The sequence below is a fragment of the Natator depressus genome, chromosome 7, assembly GCF_965152275.1.
Source record: "Natator depressus isolate rNatDep1 chromosome 7, rNatDep2.hap1, whole genome shotgun sequence".
Classification (NCBI taxonomy): domain Eukaryota; kingdom Metazoa; phylum Chordata; order Testudines; family Cheloniidae; genus Natator; species Natator depressus.
The window spans coordinates 59,758,098-59,773,356 of record NC_134240.1 but is presented as its reverse complement, the minus strand read 5'-3'; the positions used below and the strand labels follow the sequence as shown (position 1 = coordinate 59,773,356).

General features: G+C 46.4%; 1 long non-coding RNA gene across 1 annotated transcript; it reads right to left on the bottom strand.

Annotated features, from left to right (window-relative positions):
* Positions 1 to 8,193: 8,193 nt before the first annotated feature.
* On the bottom strand, positions 8,194 to 15,136 carry LOC141991584 (uncharacterized). Its single transcript, XR_012640391.1, has 5 exons — positions 15,062 to 15,136; positions 14,511 to 14,668; positions 12,627 to 12,892; positions 12,244 to 12,351; positions 8,194 to 10,008 (listed from the first exon to the last, which is right to left on the bottom strand). It is a non-coding gene; the product is annotated as an uncharacterized LOC141991584 (long non-coding RNA).
* Positions 15,137 to 15,259: the final 123 nt, after the last annotated feature.

Genomic DNA, 15,259 nt, shown 5'->3' with positions numbered 1-15,259 from the left:
TCTTTATAACTAAATAAAGACAGACAGAGCTCATGCTGTTGTAAGATCAGATTGCTTTTCGGTCAATCTGTAGACTCCTTTCTGCAGGTTTGTCTGCTTTAATATTAGCTTCTGCAGATGCTTTTCTGTCAGTTAAAAGTGTATTGCTAAAAGTGCCCTTAAACCTAAGTCTTTTGTTTGTAGTCACCTTCTCTTGCTATTTACAAAAGCAAGTGTCTTTAAAACCACGCTCAGTTCCCTGAATCCTCCTCATGGAGTAGCAAGTCTTAGTGCATCTAGTTTCCCCCGATCGGATCTGGAGAAGCCTAATGTGGAAGGGTCAAATGTCTTGTGGTTTCAAGTCTTTCCTGAACAAGAAATTACAGCATGAAATAAAAATCTGTGTATCTAGCTTGACCCTTCCTGCTATAAAAGTTTTATGGCATTTTTGGATAGTATAAAATTTACTCAACATGCATATGCTCTAAGTCATGTAGATTACTCCTATTGGACTTTGAGCTTTGCCTGTTTTGAGTTAAAAACCTAGTAAATACCAGTGAAGGGGAGGGAAGTTAATAGCCTTTGTGATGGTTCAAATAAATTATACAAGGAGTCACAGATAAGGATGTATTTTGAAGTTAATTATTGTATTTAAAGAGGCTGCTTTCATCAGGTGTCTGTATGTGGTGTATTAGCAGCACCATGTCACCAAAAAACCACATGAAACCATGCGTGCTAACATGAGAAATAAACCATTTGTGATCACAGTGCTTTTATCTGTTCCTCTGGTTCACTCACAGCTTGGAATAGAGTCAACTAAATGAAGAGAAATGAATGAGGACTTTGTCAAGGCTAGTTTGTTAGTGCTGGAGCCGGCTTTCTGATAGAGCATCGCCCCCCACCAACTTATACAGTCATCCTACAGTGGCTTGCACTCTTTACTGACCTGAGCTGAATAGCAGCCAGTGACCTAGAAGGGAAAGTGTTGTGTCTTTTGCTCTGTACCCAACCAATCAAATGTGGAAAGACCAGAATTTCTTGCAAGACAGAAACTCCAGTTTTTGCTCAGATCTAGGTTGACCTTCCTCTGGGCTGTTGAGGACCAGGGGCCCCAGGAGTTGTGTAACCCACAGAAGGTCTGCCTCTGACAGTGCACAGAGAAGGCAGGGCCATGTCCAACAGATTACACTGATGGTAATCCCATAGCCAATACTTCTTAGCAGCGAAAGCATGGTCAGCAGCTGCCATGACAGCCCACAGAGCAGCAACATAGGGGGTCCCAGGATCTGGTTCTAGGTTGGGGAAGAGAATTGTGTCCCGCCCAGCAAGGTCCCTGGTGCTCATTCTTTGGGCCTCCACACAAAGGTCTTGGCTGGAGTCCCTAGTGAATCATCAAAACTGGAAGGTTAGTGGGGTGGAAAATCCAACAGGGGTTGCCACTCACACAGTAAATGCAGTAATTGCAACTGCAGCCAGCACTGGCTACATCAAAGGCTAGCCTGGACTTTAAGTACCAGTAATAAGTGAGAGAATGGGGTGTTGGCTAGCAAACCCAAGACTCTCCAGGATCAGGACCATTTACCCTCTAAAAAGCCAAGCTGCTTATCTTTCACAGCCTGGTCACCCCCATGGGGACAGATCCGGCACCACCGGTATTTAAAGGAACTTTGCCATTGATGTCAGCTGGAGCAAGCCCAGACCCTCACCGCACTCACGTTCCCATGTCTGTGCCTTGGTTTTACTACACACACACTACAGTAAGGAATGTAACATTGGTGCCTTCTGTTTGTGGGTGCTTTAGAAATGTTTGCTCGTTAACCCCACAGCAGCCCTGGGAGGGAGGAAACTGTTTGGAACTGGGTTGCCTTTTGTCAACCCAACTGGCTAGACAAATTTCTGAGCCCTGGTGATGTTCCAGCTGGAAATAGAAATTGATGGACTCTGTTGTTTTGTTTGATGCATCCTTGTTGATTTACGAGGAATGCACAAAGTCCTGCTTCTCTGAATGCAGGCAGCACCCAGAACAAAGGGAGCAGTGTCTTAGTTTATAGTCCAGCCAACACAAAACTCTCTCTCTAGCTTTTTCCAGGATCACACTCTGGTTACAGGTGCCTTCTTGCTTTTTTTTGCCTCTGTCTCTCTCTCTCTCTCTTTCTGTTCTTGTCTGTTTCCAGTTTCTGTGTGTTCTCGCCCACGCCCACCTGGTCATAATACTCAGTGGAACCTCCTCACCCACATGATGCTAGATTCTGGACCGATTCTATGACAGTAGTTCTCAAACTAGGGTCTGCAGACTTCAGGGGGTCCTTCGAAATTGCACAAAGGGTCTTCAAAATATTACGAAATAAATTTTTTAGAAATCTCGCCGCACATTTCATTGCCTCACAATTAAAGCTGACAAAATTACTATTTCTGTTTATACAACATGTTCCATGATGCATGAACAACGCCATAATACTCACATTGCATAAGCATGAATGTAAAAAAACCTCACTGCTTTGTGACAAATCAGAAGTGATGTACGCTTTTTTGATGACTGTCTTTGGCAGATGGAAATGGAATATATTTTTACAGTGTGTGAGCAAATTATATCGAAAATGGATATGTTTTTAAAATGTCCTCATACTAGTACTGCTAATTGTGCTGAAGCCATGGACAATGCAGAGTCAAACCATGAGAAACAAATGAAGATCAGAAAGTTTGATGAAAGTTATATTGATTTTGGTTTTATGGGATTTAGTAATGGACGACCACAATGCTTTGTATGCTTACAAATCCTATCAAACGAAGCAATCTAACCTGCAAAGTTGAAACGACACTTCACAACAAAGCCACCTGGAGTATAAAGATAAATCCAGATACTTTTTTCAGCGAAAGAAAGAATACAATCAACAGAAAACTCAAATGACAAACAATATCTTCAGCTTGCAAAAAGTAAAAAAATCCCACACCACTGGAGAAGAACTGATTCTTCCGGCTGCTGTAGAAATGTGTGAAGTGATGGTAAGGGAAGATGGCAGTGAAGAAACTTAAGGCCATACCACTTTCTAAAGACACAATTTGTTGCCATTTTTACATAATTTGAAAGCTCTTCAATTCTCCTACTAGTGTACGTGTGAACAGTTTGCAGTTCAGCTTGCTGAGACAAGTGATGTCGGTAATGCAGCACAATTGTTAGTTTTTGTTCATTATGTTTGGCTGCGGGGGAATTTTGGAAGATTTTCTTTGTTAGGAGTTACCAGAACAGACACCAGATTAGGAAATATTCAGATTATTGGATGATTTCATGAAAGCTGAATCTCTGAATTGGGAGAAGCATGTTGCTGTTTGCACGGACGGTGTTGTCACTATGACAGGCAATAGGATTGGTGGTGGAGCAAGAATATGAACCATAAACCAACGTGGTAACACACTGTACGCTGGGTCACCAAGCCCTTGCATCAAAGAGACTGGAACACGAATTACATGATGTGCTAATTGTGAATTTTGTAAAGTCCTGGCCTTTGAATTCCTACCTTTTTGCAAGGCTGTGTTTAGAAATGGGTGCAAGACATGACAAATTATTGTTTCATATGGAAGTGCATTAGCTATCTCACAACAGCGTGTTGGAAAGAGTTTTTGAGCTTTTCAAAGAGCTGCTGAGTTTTCTTTCTGTGCACAATCCCAAGATCACCACACACTTTTCTGACCTGATATCTCACAGACATTAACTTGTTGAATGCGCTGAACCTGTCCACACAAGGCGGCAGTACAACCATACTGTAGGTGAATGACAAGCGTGCAGCTTTTCAGAAGAAAGTAGAGATTTGGAAAACTAGGCTGAGCAGTGGAACCTCAGATCTGTTTCCACTATGAACAGAATTTCTGGATATGAACAGCATGAAAATTGACTGTGAGAGAGACGGGATCGTTGCTCACCTTTGACCGAGCACTTCACGGTTTACTTTACAAATATCAACATGGAGAAATATGATTGGTTCCAGGATCTGTTCTCAACTTCTGCTGTGGCATCTTGCCATTTGAGTGGAAAAGCAGAACAGGAGCTGCTCGAACTACCTGTGCCCGCACACTGAAAATTAAGTTTCAGGACCAGAGACCTTGTCAGTTTTGGCCAACTGATGCTACAGAGTACCAAGTTTTAGTTACAGAAGCAATGATAAGTGTGGCTACCTTTCCCAAAAACATATATATGTTAAGCATCATTCTCTGCCAGGCCAGCTATGAAGACAAAGTTCAGTCTCGACTGGAAGTGGAGAGTGATTTACGAGTTTGCTTGTCAACCATCACACAAAGGATAGATAGACTCTGCCGTAAGAAGCAGGCCACCCATCGCACTGATATTTGTAAGTACCATTCTACTCTTTTTCTTAAAGCATTTTACTAACAGTATGTGTTTATATGAAGTACACACTTTTGTCAATCAGTTTCTCAGTTGGTGGTCCATGATTAACATTGCATTGAAAAGGGGTCAACAAAAAAAGTTTGAGAACCTCTGTTCTATGAGATCCTGTTTTAGGTGTGGCCCCTGAAATGTTTCTTAGCGCTATCTTAAGTGAAGGGCACATTCACACATCAGCTTGAACAAGGTTTTAACTCAACACCGAGCAAGGTTTCACCAACCTCATAACATCTGTTTTTTAGAGGGCAAACTGATGTCTGGGTGTCATCACATTCCAGGCTGTTACCTGGGCCATCTCACTTGCCCTTTTGGAGTATTGGCACAACATTAGCATTGTGACGTTGCACTCCATATGTTTTATGGAAATACGAACGTGAATATGATGTAACTGGAATATGCTTTATGCAAAAGGTCTCTTGTAAGGTATCATTTGTGATACAGCATGGCCAGAGGGCAGCAGGAGAGTGTTAGAAGGGAGCCTTATTCCCTGTAGAGGGAAGAAAGTTTGCTATAAATTAATTAAAGCACTTGAAGCCAGTCACATGATAAAAGCCCCCTGCTTCAATCAGACAAGAGGAGGAATTGAAGCAGAGTGGATTGGTGCTGGAGCAGAGAGCAGTTTGGAGGGAAGCAGAGGAGAGTTTGGATAAGTGCTGCGGTGGGCTAAGAAGACCAAGACCCTAGGTAAAGGGACACCTGGTTTGTGCAGAGGGAGGGCAGGAAGCCCCACAAGCTGAAGGGCAGGAGAGGGAAGTAGCCCAGGGGAAGGAACCGCTATCCCTAGGTCCCCTGGGCTGGGATCCAGAGTAGAGGGTGGGGCCGGGTCCCTCCCTCTCCACTCCCCTCCTCTAGGACACTAGTGGGGCAGTTAATACCCCAGTTCAGGGGCAAGAAACAGTGCCCTGAACCCCCATTCAAGAAGAGAAAGCGCGAGACCCATTATAGTAGTTCCGGCAATTTGCCACACATTATAAAGCTTATAATCTACTGAGTGTGTTCATCCTATTTGCATGCATGTATTCTATTTGTATCATTCTTGTATCTGAAGCTAGAAATATGAAGTATAACTCTGAGGTCCTATTGTAATTATGCAAAGTGTGGGCAATTAATGGTGGCTTAGCATCTTGATGGCTCCCATTGACTAGAACAATTGGTTGTGAATGGGTTTATTTACCTGCAAGCCTTCCTGTGTACGTGCTGGCCAGCCCATGGGTAATGAAGGATAATGTCTCACAGGACATGTGACCATGTCACAGGATACTGGAATCCATCTTAAATCTGGTATTTTTCCATTTAGAAGGAGGGGTGGGGACCTAGAGAGACAAAAGACTCCCGCCTTGTGCCAAAGCTATAAAAGGGGGTGGAACAGGACAAAGGGGGCTTCCAGTCATGAGAACACCCCTGCTTTCCACCTAAGATGTCTGCTGGAACTAACAAGGACTGTACCAGGGGAAAGGATTGGGCCTAGATTAGGAAGGAGTCTAGTCTGTGAAAGAAGCTTATTGGAACATCTGAGGGTGAGATTTTACCTATAAACAGTTTCTTAATGTATTAGACTTAGGCTTGTGTGTTTTTGCTTTGTTTTGCTTGGTGACTTACTTTGTTCTGTCTGTTATTACTTGAAACCACTTAAATCCTACTTTTTATTCTTAATAAAATCATGTTTGTTTATGAATGAACCCAGAGTAAGTGATTAATACCAGGGGAGCAAACAGCTGAGCATATCTCTCGGTCAGTGATATAGAGGGTGAACAATTTATGAGTTTACCCTGTATAAGCTTTATACAGAGTAAAATGGATTTATTTGGGGTTTGGATCCCATTGGGAACTGGGTGTCTAGGTGCTGGAGATAGGTGACCTGCTGAGCAGTTTTTGGTTAAAGTCTACAGCTTTGGGGGCATGGACCCGACCTGGGTCTGCGTTGCAGCAGGCTACCATGTCTGGCTCAACAAGAAAGGGTTCTGGAGTTCCAAGCTGGCAGGGAAAACCATCTCAGAGGTGATTCCAGCACGTCAGGTGACGGTCCCCGGGGGGGGTCTCTGTGACCAAACCCATCACAAGTACCTCCTCCAGTCCTCTGGAATTCCCCCCAGGATCCCAAGATTTATTGAAAATGAACATCAGCGGGCCAGAGCTCTCATCAGCCAACTCTTTTAGGACTTTTGGGTGCAAGTTACCTGGGCCTGATGATTTAAAAATGTTTCACCCCAGCTTCCATGCAACTTCCATCCTGTGCATTGAATGAGGCAGGGGGATCTGTAAAAAAACCCCATATATGATCATGTCATTAAACATTGTATCACAATGCACTGGGGGTGGAATTAAGGTAGCACAAGTAACTTTAATTCTGGCATTTACTAATTTTTGGAGTGGTTGACTTTGCAAAGTCAATGTTCTTTTTACATAGTTTTTATTTTGATATAATTATAGGCGAGGCTGGTAGTGCTGCCTATTAGTGAGGTTACCCAACACGTCCCATTATCAGCACCTGTTTTCAGTTGTGTATATCTTTGCCAAACTTTAGCTGTGGGACTGAAATTTTCCATGCCAGACATCTGCCCCAGGTTGAATTTTTTTAGAAAATTTGGAGCTACATCTTCTTAGGTCAGCTGGGGATTTGGCCTATAGCATCTGGGAATTAAAACATGCATGGGGGAAATTTGACATATCACTTTTCAGATGGGAGAGAATGCATATGTCAGAGTCACAGCAGTGTGGGTGTGTCCACAGTACAGAAGTGGAAAGGGAACTCATAACTGCAGTTCATGAAAAAGCATCCTAGCTTTCTGGCTGGCTTTAGGTGAAAGGCCTTGAGGTGGCTTGACATACAGGGCAAGTGAACAGCCAGTCTAGCTCACGTGCCACCAACGAGAACCACTTGGACTCTCCCAACAACTCTCCAGAGCTTTCCATAGTGACTAGACTGCTACTGATTGCAAGTTGGCTGGTTCTCCACAGTGGAGTCTGGGTCCATAGCCTTGGTGGTCTGAAGAGTCAGTGGTTCTTCTGCAGGAGCCCACAACACATGTCCTTCCTCCTCCTCAGCCACCCCAGACTGAGATGACCAGTTGCCTTTTATCTGTTCCCCTCATGGGAAGCATGCATAGCAGGGGCAAGGGGGCATGGCCTCTTTGGCCAAAAGTGATTGGTTAACTCCTGTTTGCTCAGTGTGGGGTTTATATACTGTGTCACAGTAGGCCATATTTACAGGATGGGAGACTCTGTCCTAGGAAGCAGTGATTCTGAAAAAGATTTGGGGATCATGGTGTGGAATCAGCTGATCATGAGCTCCCAGTGTGATGCTGTGGACAAAAGGGCTAATGGGATTCTGGGATGCATTAACAGGAATCTAGAGTAAGAGTAGAGAGGTGATTCTTACCTCTGTATTTGACACAGGTGTGACCACTGCTGGAATACGGTGTCCAGTTCGGTGCCCACAATTCAAGAACGATGTTGATAAATTGGGGAGGATTCAGAGAAGAGCCCTGAGAATGATTAAAGGGTTAGAAAGCATGCCTTATAGTGGTTGACTCAAAGAGCTCTACAAAGAGAAGGTTAAGAGGTAACCTGATTACAGTTTATATTTGTCTACATTGGGAAGGGGCTCTTCTTACCAGAGAAAGGTCAAACACAATCCAATGGCTGGAGGTTGAAGTTAGACAAATAGACTGGAAAATAGACAGACAGACTGGAAATAAGGCACACATTTTTAACTGTGAGAATAATTAGAACAATTTAGCAAGAGCCATGGTGGATTCTCCATCAGTGGCAACTTTTAAATCAAGATTGGATGTTTTTCTACAAGATCTGCTCTGGGAATTATTTTGGGGCAGTTCTGTGGCCTGTGTTATGCAGGAGGTCAGAATAAATTATCAAAATGGTCCCTTCTGGCCTTGGAATCTGTGAATCTATGAAAATCGGGTGGCGCAGCACGTACAGGCTAAACTCTGCTCTGAGAGAAAGCAGAGCCACCCCTTGACATTAATGGGCATGTCCCGGAACAGCCCTTAGTCTCGACAACCCTGTGGACTTAGCATTAATGTCAATGACTAATGCTTACTAGAAATTATGTACACAACAGGTATATTAGAGCTTATTTGCTCAAACAACTTGATTTAATGCATAATTTACTGGGTGCAATAATATAACAACAGGCCATCGATTACCCAAGCAGCACCACAGCCCCACTTATATTTAAATACATGGCTACCTATGTTCCTGCACTCATTGTAGAAGCAGTGAGAAGCTGGGTAACACTGGGCCAGTAACAGTTGAGTTTAATATTAAAACTCTGTTATGGTGAGTGAGCTGGTTTCAGTTATTTGGTTTAAACTGATGCAAAACTCCTCCAGTACCCTACCCATTAGTGCTATGGAGAGATGTGATAAGCAATACATGGTGTTTGGAATGGGCCATGGAGACATGAAAGTACCTCCCAGAATTCCTTTCTCGGAAATTTCCATACTTATGCCTCACACTTCAGTCCCAACGGCACCACCTATGGGTGAGTTTGCCTCCTGCCTTTGGCTGAGATTTCCAGAGCTGCTTATGGAGGCTGGATGTTCCAATTCTGCTATAGTCTTTGTCTCTAAATCCCTTCAATGGCTGAAAATCTCTGCCTCTGCATGCAGAATCGGCTGTTTCCTCTGAGGAGGGGAACCAGAGAAATACACTGGGATATAAATGGGTGCTTCCTCTTAAAGGAGGCCACAAGCTGCGGCTGGCACAGCTGCCCACAGAACAGGTATCTGCACCCACCCACTCACAGGCACGGAGGATGCAAAGGTGATTGATGATTTTTCAAGTTTTCAGCAAAAACCTGAATATTTTAATTGAAAACGAATTTTCTGTGAATTTTTTTCCCCCCAACAAAACCCCATTTTTCAATGGGAAAGCATTTGCCTGGGTCTAACAGACTTTGTCCTGAAGAACTTCAATTCTAAGTAGACAAAGCATGAGAGAAAGCAAGATACTGTATAGTGTCTATTTCACAGCTAGGAAAGTGGGGCACAGGAAAATTAAAAGCCTTGTCCCAGGTCACTCAGGGAGTCTGGCTGAGCAGGGAACTAAACCCAGATCTTGTAAGTGTCAGGCTGGGGCCTGAACCATAAGGTCCTTGCCTGCAGTTTCAATCTTATTTTGAAATTCCTAATTCCTGGGGCTTTTCAGCACCATTGAGAAGAATTGTTTCTCTCATGGCAACCACAGAGGGCCAGTGCTGGTTGAAGTCAATGCCTTCAGGACAGCCTTTGAAATTTGCATATCAGTAGTGTTGGAAGAGCATGTGGGGCTGTGAGGCATCCCTTGCCAGCCAGAGCTTCGGATGAGAAATATTCCAAATGAAGGCAGCGATTCTCAGGAGTTCTTTGCAGTTCCATGGCCCAGGTTAATGGTGTTGCATCAACAGTTGTCACTGTGGTCGTTACTGCAGAGTCCTCAGAGCAAGCCCATGCTCATTACCAGAACACTCGGCCTGGCAAGAAGCTGGTCTTAATCAATGCCCTTTCACCTGGCAGTACTTGAGATGTGTAACGTCTGCTCCAATAACTGGCGTGGGCTGTTCCTGCTCAGATCTCATTTTGCAGTCGAGTAACAGTTGCAGCGTGACTCTGTGCCATCTTCTCCCTGAACTGTGAGAACCACATAATGTAGGGCAACCATGGTATCAGCTTATCAATTCACAGACTCAAATAAAAGGAGGACACGTTCAAAAAACATTTAACTAAATCCTCCCACCTTTTTCCTAGTGCTTTAAACACCAGCTTTCAAACACCCACCAAAAAGAAGCCTGTCTCTTAAAAAAAAAAAAGCAAGCTTTGGCTGGCCATGTCTTGGCAGGGTATAAAAGGCATTTTCTCAGCTCTGGCGCCAGACTCAGGGAAGCCTACTGAGCCCAGGTATCGGCGTGCATGTTAGACGAGAACAGAGGCTGGGGTCAGACCCTGCTTGCCCTGCCTGCAGGTCTTGGATATGCTTTCTGCTCTTTGCAGGCCACAGACGTCCGGCCCTCTTTAATGAGGAACAGGTGCCCAGGTACCGCACGCCCAGACATGCTTCTTTGCAACCTTCAGATAAAAGAAGGAATTTCATTTTGGTTTCATTACATATAATCTTGCAAAGTGCAGGCTTCATCAAGATAACTCTCACCACAGGCATGCGATGCCCTTCATCGCTTTTCCCACAGCTTAAGGCTGATCAAAATGAGCAAAATAATTTTAACATGGATCAAATACAGCCACCAGCCCACAGGCATGTTTTGAGTTTCCTCCTTATCTTACGTTTCGAAGTAAAGGCTCTGGCCCGAGCACTGAGAGGTTTTTAATCCACCAGGCACTTTGAACAGCGCCCCCAGAGCTCTGCCCAGCGTGAAGCGCTGCTTTGTGAACTCAGGATTGTGGATTCCAAGTTTGTTTATTGCGTTTTGAAAGAGCTGAGCTGGACTGAGCATGAGACGTTATCGGCTGGTCCTGCCGCCCATGCTGGCTCTGGGGTGGAGGATTCCACAGCTGTGTAGCTAAGCAGGCTGCTGCTTTATCTCCTGCAAATGCAACTCACAGACAGGTGACGCCTGGAGCTGACAGTCTGGGATGAGCCGCTGCTTGTCATTTGATTACCTGATTACAGGAGCAATCTGTCCCCAAGCCCATTTGTCGGCTCCTTGGGACGCACCAAGCTGAGAGGACAATACTGGAGCCAAACAACCTGGTTCTACACCACGCGGGAGGTTGCCACCAATTTGCATAGGAGCAGCAGGATTGGGGCCTGCAACTGGGCTGCATACTGGGATATCTGTATTGTCACTGCCCCACTTGTACTGTGCCCTAGAACTCCCTGTATGGACACTCTCCATGTGAAATAAGAGAGGCTTTTTCCAGCTTAGCTTAAACTGTTTCCAAAGTGACACAAGCTAAACTGCACAAGGGTTCTCTTACCCCAGACTAGAAGTGTTGCCCGAGGTCACACCAGCCTAGCCAGAGTGCGATGAGTTCACACCTTCCCCCATAGCAGTGCATTCCACCTCCACCTCAAATTCTCCTGGACTGCTGCCTCCTCGGCTGATTCCCATAGCAATGGGAGCATGGCTACAAAGGCAGCCATGTTGCCATTGACTGGCCTCCCCCTCCCCCCGACATGGTCTCTGAAAGCCATAATGGGCTGGCAGGGCTGCCCAGCACATCAGGAACACATGGATGCACCTGGTGCTTTGTAAATGCCACTGGCCTGAGAGGGACCCCAGCTGCAGGGATCAGCTGCTCAGCCGTTCCCACTCCTGCCCCTACTCTTGTCCTCCCTTTGCAGCACGGTGGCCTCCTGAGTGCACACGGCTTGTGTCTGCTCTCCACCTCCCTGTGGCTGCCTTGTAAGGACAAAAGACCCCATCCTCTGAGCCTGCCAGCTACCCCAGTCCTCCCAGGCCTGGAGAGGGGAAGCTTTGGGGGTTTAGCTGAGCCCTGCCGAGGTGGGAAGAGTTTGAACTGCTTGTGCACTTCCCTGCATCAGCTCAGGGAAGGGAGCTGGGCATCACCATGACAGACGGCGCAATGGAGACTTTGCTCAGAGTGGAGCTGTGGTTGAGAAAGCAAGGAGGGAGCTAGGCATTTGGAGTCCAAGTGTAACACTGACAGACCCCGGTCATCAGCGGGCGGGATTGAACTGGGACCTCTGGAGCTAGATGCAGGAGCCTCTACTGCATAAGTGAAAGGCAGCTGGCTGTTAGGTAAGGTTGTAGAGCAAACTCATTAATCTCTCTCTCTAAGTGGTCGTAGTGCCACTAAATGGGACAGAACACCACACTGAGGAGGTGTGTGGGTTACACAAGCTCTTCGGAGGAGCCATGTCTTGGAGCCCTCTGTATACTTACGTACCAACAGTGATCCAGTCTCGGGGCACTTTGATTTCAGCTCCTTGGGGCAGGGCTGGTTTTGGTGCTGTGTTTGTGCAGCACACAGGGCCTTGATCCATGACTCAGAGCTCTGAGGATACATGATAATACAGGTTATAATAATAATAAATAATAATATGAAGAAGAGCTCTGTGTAAGCTCAAAAGCTTGTCTCTTCCACCAACAGAAGTTGGCCCAGGAAAAGATATTACCTCACCCACCTTGTCTCCAATAATAATAATAATTAATAATGTCGCATCTCTCATGCCAACTCAGCCAGGAGATGGCATTAAGCTGGATGGGGGAGAGGCCCCACTCTGCCCTCCTCTGCATGATCTGTGATGAATGTGATGGATTTGTACTCACCAACCCCTCGTCAGAGCCAATGAAACTAGCCCGTCCATAGGGTTATGAGGAAAGATACAGTCTTTCAACCATGCGGTCATGGGCAGATTCCTGCTGGGCCTTCGGAGGGACTGGTCACTGCAAGCACATCCCTGCTACGCTCTTCACTCCTCTGGCTGGTGCATTCCTCCAATGGGAAGTGTCGCAGGCTGACAAGGCAGCAGCCTGCCTTGGACAGCACTGAACTGGTCGTACAGCCCAGCTGAAGTGGCCAAGAGATCCATCACCTAAGGCCCAGTTCAGTGCCATTACAATCGGGCAGCAAAAGCACTGTGGCTAAAGCTGAGAGGAGCTTATTAATAGCTAAATTTCCTTAGTGCTCTAAAATCTACAAGCTGACACAGATTATCTAGAAAATTGCTGTAGCTCATCTCGGTTCAAGGCAGAGTTAATGGTGCAACATTGGGGTTATTTGGTCAAGGGATTCCCAAGAAGAGGACTGGAGTGAAGTTTCCTAGTTCTTACAACATTGTTTGGCACACGCCTGAGGCTCAAAACATTGTACTGGTCCAGCCCAAACTGAAATCACCGGATTGCGTTTGAGCTCAGCAAGTGTCCAGCACCCACTAACACTTCACAATATTTTACAAGCTACTTGGAATTAAGGTTAGCTCTACAAAGCGACTTAAGCCGGGGCGATATGCTACAGCCAGTGATCTGGGCATGCACTGCGGGGCTGCTGCTCTGTGAGGAGCTGGAGTGGGTACAGGGACCCGTGATGTTAGAGCTGCTGCATAGGTAGAGGCAGTGTGTTGGGGTAAGTCCTTCACCTCCTCCTCAGCCCCCGGCTGCTGGAAGCCAGATAGGGCAATAGAGAGGTTGTCCACTCAGCCCATGCACAGGAGGCTCCATTGCAGCTCAAGTCCTCCTGCTTCCCACAGCCCAGAGGAATACAGGACACCCAGACTGGACTCTGTGACTGCATTAGTCACCAACAGGTGAGTGTGGCAGGAGAGAACACGTGACATGTCTGCAAACAGCTTCTTCTGGACTGCTGAGGCGAGGGGAGAGAGGCCAGATTCCATCTGGCTCCTTAGGACTCTGGGATCTGGAGAGAGGACTCTGGATCCTCAGGATGTGCAGGCTTGGAGACATGTGTCTCCTGCCTAGTGCACAGTACCCTGCCGTGCTCCCCCACAAGAGTCGCATTAACAGGCAACTCTGCAAGTGACCCCCATGCCTCTGTATTTCCTTGGCCACATATATTGTACATGTATGTATTTCTGGTGGCTGGTCCAGAAAAAGAGGACAAGAGCTCAGTTACCAGCTGAGGGATTTGTTGGGTTGAGATCAGCTGGTAGAAGCATGCAATAGCAACAGAATCTCAGACTTCAAGAGTGATCTCTTACCTTTATAGACCTGCCCTTTCATCATACCCAGCTATTTTAAAGTTTAGTGTGATAGTAAAGAGACCCATTTTAAACCCTTCACCACACACAACAAAGCCCGCTGTATTCATCATTAGCTATGATGCACCACACCTGGGTCCCTTCTATGGCTTCTTGAGTGGGAGGGAATTTGGTCTGGTCATTTAAGGCCTAGCTGTCAGAGTCAGGGCTCCTGGGGTCTCTGGCTTTGGAAGTGGGTGGAGTCTAGTGGTTGGAGCTGGACTGGTATCAGTACAGTGCTTCAGTCCTGCCTCTGTCAGTGATGTTGTGTCTGACCTCGCAGCCAATTACTTTCCATCCCTGTGCCCCAGCTAATACTTACCCCCCTCAGAGGGGCTGTCAGGGGTCACTACCATAATGACTCAAGTTGGAGTGAGTTGTGCTCTTGGTAGCAAAGGGCCAGATTCAGTCCCCATGGATGCCCATGGTGTCTGTATGTGGCCATGGTTGTACTCACCTAGTATTACAGGCTGTTTAGCCCATTCCTGGCCACGTGTGATGCATCTGCTCCTGGTCCTCTCTGGCACACAGCTCCATCACACACAAGAACATGGCCCACCAAGGACAATCTATCACCTCACATCTGGTGTTCAGTTCCAGGATGGATGGTGAGCCCTAGTCAGACCATAGAAAGACAGGGTGGGGTCCTCCGGTGGAAACTGCTGGAGCCTCAGCCTCTGCCCCCACCTACCCCACATGCTAAGGGCTTCAAAAGTGGTCCCTGATCCCAGGGTGGATGGAATTACTGCTGTGACTGATCCTAAGAGAAGAGCAGATTTCTCCTCTGCTCTAGGGAGACTCCCATAGGAAAAGCAGCTGGGGTGGGGGAAATACAAGCACTACTCCTCAGCCCTTGAATAGCAGGCAACTAGACTTTAGGAGCCAAGGTACTGCTGTATCTTGCTGGACAGCAAAAAAAAGGGCATTGGAGAAATTGTACGAAAGTCAATGTCACGGCTGGGTCAAGGGCAGCCAGACCTACTGGTCAGAGCCAGAGTCCACACTCACATGACAGGAGTCGAGAGCCAGCTGGGTCAGGAGACTGGAAGATCAGAAGCAAAAGACAATCTTGCAATCACAACCACAAATCAGATGCCAGGAAATCAAGCCAGGGGATCAGCAGCAGAAACAGGCAGCACACAGTCCAGAACAGGGAGCAGCCCCGGTGTTCAGTCAGCTTCCTGTTCCTGCTGCTGCCTTAAGCAG